Genomic DNA, 6,000 nt, shown 5'->3' with positions numbered 1-6,000 from the left:
CCCGAATCTCACATCTACACACTGTATATGTCTTAATAAGCTGTATTAGGCCTTAGCCATAACTCCAGATGTAATCACGTGATATACCACACAACTCGCATACTCGCAATAATTTATAATTACTATAGGACGCATGAATCATCATGACTGATCCCAACTCTAGCATTCGAATGACTAACACATCTTTCATACACGATCATCCCACGAGGAATACTTCCATAATTCTTCTGTGCCACATGGCAATAATTTGAATATCAGTAGTCTATCACCCATGTGAGTACTGCAATACCGATGACCATCCGTAAGTCAAAACACAATGCGCCTTCTGAAATGCGTACCCTTCTCAGAAATTACCGAGCAATTATAACATTCATCTAAATAACTGAAACTGACCATTCTTTCCAAACTTTGTGACCTTCCCTTCAAGACTAAACTGCCAACTTGTACATGTAAATCTTAATCTCACACAACACACCACATCTATCATGCGATCATGTGACAAGCGCAAGAATCTCATTATGAACTCTGAGTCACTAGAAAATTACATACCGGTTAGTTAGAAACCTATATCTTGCTTCCTTCCAGGAGGAAATCACAATACAACATGTTTCCCACACTGGTAGACAGTATCCGGTTCAAACCATAGTAGTAACCATCAAGAACACTTTGAAATCCATTTGCACATAACCAAGCTATCAGAACTGAATTCCTCTAACTCGACCAAGCCACGCAGGTCACCATCCCATGAATATTTCCACTAAAACTGTCACGACCCAAAATCCAACTAGTCGTGATGGCACCTAACCCATCCCGTTAGGTAAGCCAAATTCCAACTAACCAATTTCAATAATAATTATTAAAGAAATTTAAGTGAATAAGGATCCTGATCTTATACAATCCCCAAGAACTGATAGTACAAATCATGAGCTTCTAAGAATAGAGTATACAAGGCGAAAATGAAATAAATACAGAGTCTGTTTGAATAATACATAAACAGAGCTTTTATAAATCTAAGGCTACCCTGAACAAGAGGCAGCTACAATAGGAACGTAGGTGCATCTTCAAATCTCGCAACCATCGAGCACAACAACAACAACAGCCAATATTTGCACGCAATGTACAGAAGTGTAGTATCACTACAACCGACCCCATGTACTGAGTAAGTAACAAACCTAGATGTAGATTGAAAGTAGTGACGAGCTTCCACCAAGGTCGGGTCCAAAACCAATAGTCCACAATAATCCATAACAACATAAAGCAAATAATACCATAAGTAACTCAGGGATAAAATACTCAGCCAAATAATGATTTCAAAAGAAAATAGTAGTTCTTTCTTTCAAATACATCAGTGAAAACCCAAATCGTTTGCCGAAGTTGCCAATAATATGAATAGTTTGAAAACAATAAATTTCTCCAAAAATCTTCTCAATAATAAATAATATGTTTCATTTTCATTCCGGATATTCCGTGTAAAACAAATGCATCACTATGCCCATCTGTCAAAAATGTGTGAGAAATCATGAATGATGTGATGTTGTACAGTATGAGGAAAAATACATCTCTATGCATGTATGTCATGTGTGCATGCCAATGCGATACAACTCAGTGATAAAATCATAAACAACCCCTCGGGCAGAACATCACTCATATACAGCCCCTCGGGCAAACCTCACAGTCACTTGTGCCACTCGGGCATACCTCACAATCACTCTTGCCACTCGGGCATACCTCACAATCACTCTTGCCACTCGGGCATACCTTACAATCACTCATGCCTCCCAGTCACTCAGCACTCGGCACTTGGCACTCGCACTCAGTAGGTACCTGCGCTCACTGGGGGTGTGTACAGACTCCGGAGGGAATCCTTCAGCCCAAACGCTATAATCTGCACGGACAACTCACGTGCTGCACGGACAACTCACGTGCTATAATAATAAATTATGCTGCAGGCGGGCAGCCCCGATCCACACTCATCCTCACAATCAGGCCCTCGGCCTCACTCAGTCATAAACCTCTCAAGCCACTCGGGCATTTTAGTAAAATAAGGCATTCGGCCCAAAACATTTATACGCATCAAAATAGAGTCATACAACTGAGTTATGATATGCAATGAAATGAATATGACTGAGTATGAATTTTCAATTTAAAACAAATAATTCACAGCAATATAACCTCTGTGGGTCCCAATAATACTGGCACATAGCCTCAATCATGATTTTTAATATGCTTTTCAACTAAATTTCTCTAACTCATAAAACGCATGGAAAATGCCAAGATCATTTAACAACAAAATTCCACATAAACAATTATGTCACAATTTCTATAGTGCACGCCCACACGCCCGTCACCTAGCATGTGCGTCACCTCCCAACAATTCACGAAATACATATATTCAGGGTTCATACCCTTAATTCCAAGATTAGAAGAGTTACTTACCTCGAACAAGCCGAATCCAATGTCGAGCAAGCTAAACAATGCTCCAGAAATCTCATTATACGCGTATCAACTCCCGAACGGATCGAATATACCACAATTAATTTGATTCAGTCCATAGGAATTAATTCCATATCAAAATGCTAATATTTTCCACAAAATCCGAAATTACGCCCCAAAAATACCTGTGGGGCCCACGGCTCGAAATCCGACGAAACTCACAAAATACGACAAACCATCCAATTACAAGTTCAACCAAACTAATTCCACTCAAATCTGACTCCAAATCAGTATTCAAACTTGAAATTTTCGTTTTGTGACATTATAGAAATTTCCTTCTATTTCTCTTGAAGATTCAATAATCTTACACCAAAAATGAAGATTAATTCATGGAATATAATCGCAAGGGAGTTAAGAACACTTACCCCAAGTTGTGCGGAATATTTCCTCTCCAAAATCACCCAAACCGAGCTCTAAAATGTCCAAAATGAGAAAGAATCTCGGAACCCACGTTTTTAACATTGCCCAGGCATTTCCGCACCTGCGCATCCGCATTTGCGGACAAAAATGCGTGCCTGCGGAAAACAGCCGTCCCTCTAAAATCTCGCATCTGCGGGCTTCGCAGATGCGCATTCCCCTTCGCACCTGCGGTCGCCTCACGCCAGCCCCAGTCCGCATCTACGCCAACGCCTTCGCACCTGCGGCAAATTCCTCGCACCTGCGAGCACTACCCAGTCCCACTCTTGGCCGCTTCTGCGACTTATTTCACGCACATGCGGCTTCGCACTTGCGATCAAAATATTCGCAGGTGCGATCACACCAGTAGGCAGCAGTTCCAGCATTTCCTTAAGTCCAAATTTTATCCGTTAACCGTCCGAAACTCACCCGAGGCCCGCGGGACCTCAACCAATGGTATCAACAAGTCCCATAACATAACACGGACCTACTCGAGGCCTCAAATCACACCTAACAACATCGAAATGACAAATTACTCCTCAATTCAAAATCAATGAACTTTGAACTTTCAAATTCTACATCTTGTGCCGAAATACATCAAATCAATCCGGAATGACTTTAAATTTTGCGCACAAGTCACATTTCACATTATGGACCTATTCCAATTTCCAGAATCGGATTCCGACCTCGATATCAAAAAGTCAAACCCCCGGTCAAACTTCCCAAAAATTCAACTCTCGGCAATTCAAGCCAAATTCCACTACGGACCTCCAAATAATTTTTCGGACATGCTCCTAAGTCCAAAATCACCATACGGAGCTATTGGAATCATCAAAATTCGAATCCGAGGTCGTTTACACATAAGCACGCATCCTGTCACTATTTTAACTTAAGCTTTAAACCTTGGAACTAAGTGTTCCAATTCATTCTAAAACCTCACTGGGCCCGAACCAATTACCCCCGGCAATTCACACAACAACTGTAAAGTACAATTTGAGAAGTAAATGGGAAAACGGTGTTGTAATACTCAAAACGACCGGCCTGATCGTTACAAAAACATCTGTAGAGCCTCACCACTTCATAGGTACCCAAAGAACCTATCATACCATACTGGTCCAACCTACTACATGGTCGTCCTATTTTCTCTGAGTTTCTTCTAAATTACCCTCAAGTTGACACTTCTCTTTGTCAGAATACTACGATCCTTACCCAAATCTCACTACAAGACATCCTAACATAAAACCACACTGCCCTAAGGCCCATAAGTCATTGTATTCTTCTTAAGCACCCCCATAAATACCACTACCGATATACCCACTCTGAAAATACCTTATTTGAGTCTTAAGACGTTTCCATCACCTTCCTGATACCGAATTATAAAATCCATAATGAATATAAAAAAAAATTGCCACAAGTCTCGACACCATCCAACTTAAATCTCAGATTCTTGCCATATACAAATTCGCCAAAAATTCTCAGTTGCTACATATTAATCTTGAATCTATTAGAACTTACTCGAGATTCATCCACTCTGCTTAAATCTCAATTTCACCGCCTAAACGGGCCGAACTGTCTATGCTCAATTAGTATAACAACACCCCAAAGAAGTAACCATGCCTTAACACAACTGATGAAGTTCATACTCCGTGCGCACTACATACTTCACAAAATAACAACTCACTCATTCCATGATTTTCATATTTTCATAAGTGCAATATAACCCGTATCCAGGAATTTCCTTATTCGAGTCATCCTCGATCTCAACCTCTGCAAATCATAACTAACCCACAAGTATGCCTCAGCCCAAAACTAAACCTTTACATATAACCATGAAATTAAATTGTCAATAGCAGGGGCCCCCACTTGGCTCAAAGCCATAGATTAAAACACTCGATAACTCACAATACCCATACTCTATTACTGTCTTAATACCGCAGTCAGTTCAACCTAAAATTATTCTCAAGCCCATGCAACACCAACCATAAAATACCTCAATCATCTGTTAATCTCGCATTCATTCTCTTGACAGTCAAGTCAACTTTCTCAACTAGACTCAAATTCAAATCTCAACATACATAACCCGCTGGTAGAAAAGAAACTCTACAATCAACATTATAAGAAACACACCTACTTACCCTCAAATTGGCATCTTGTTATACCTTTTCGCATCCACAATTACTACGCAATCACTTAATTTTCTTGAGTCCAAACTCATTAACAAAACATGAAAATTTAATTCTCTCCACAATTAAACTACATGACAGATCCTTCGACACACTCACAATTCGAGACTATACGTCACATCAAGCAAAAATCAAGCACCCAATGGCCCTCTTTACATTCCAAGGAAACACTTTTCGACATATTCAATCCATCTTAACACATCCTGCAATCACATCATCCTCATCATATAGCCATTTGACCGCTCATCGAGCCATAAATTTTCCACTCATAGGGATATTACTAGACATATGAGTCCAAATGTACAAGTCACAACTGAAGCTACCGAGCCTAAGCTACGGTCCAAACCTGGCCTCAAGTCCTCCAGGCCGGCCTTTCACCAAAATATAGAATACACACCTCGCACATCATCCCTGAAATCACAAGCTGGCGATACACAGCTGATACCGAGCGCTCACATGCGCACACGAATGCGTGGAAGGAATTCAAAGTGCTATTATTGAAGCTGAATCAATTCCGCACGATAAGGAAAGAAAGATGGGAAACTATCCTAAATGCCTTGTAGCCTCTCGAAGATAAATATGGACGTCATCATACGGATCTGCAAGACTCCATTAGACACTTGCTCATGACTTGTAGAACTTATGAACCTAAGGCTCTAATACCAACTTGTCACGACCCAAAATCCGACTAGCCATGATGGCACCTAACCCAACCCGTTAAGTAAGCCAATTTCCAAATATTTGATTCAAAAAAAATATTTAACTGACTCTAATGCACTCCCCAAGGACTGGTAGTACAAATCATGAGCTTCTAAGATTATAATTTACAAAACTGGTATGAAATAAATACATCATCTGTTCGAAATATACATAAACAGATTGTTATAAATCTAAGTCTACCATGAAGAAGAGGCAGCTATGATCGGAA

This window comes from Nicotiana tabacum, chromosome 19, assembly GCF_000715075.1.
Source record: "Nicotiana tabacum cultivar K326 chromosome 19, ASM71507v2, whole genome shotgun sequence".
In the NCBI taxonomy this organism is placed as follows: domain Eukaryota; kingdom Viridiplantae; phylum Streptophyta; class Magnoliopsida; order Solanales; family Solanaceae; genus Nicotiana; species Nicotiana tabacum.
This window is presented reverse-complemented; position numbering follows the sequence as displayed.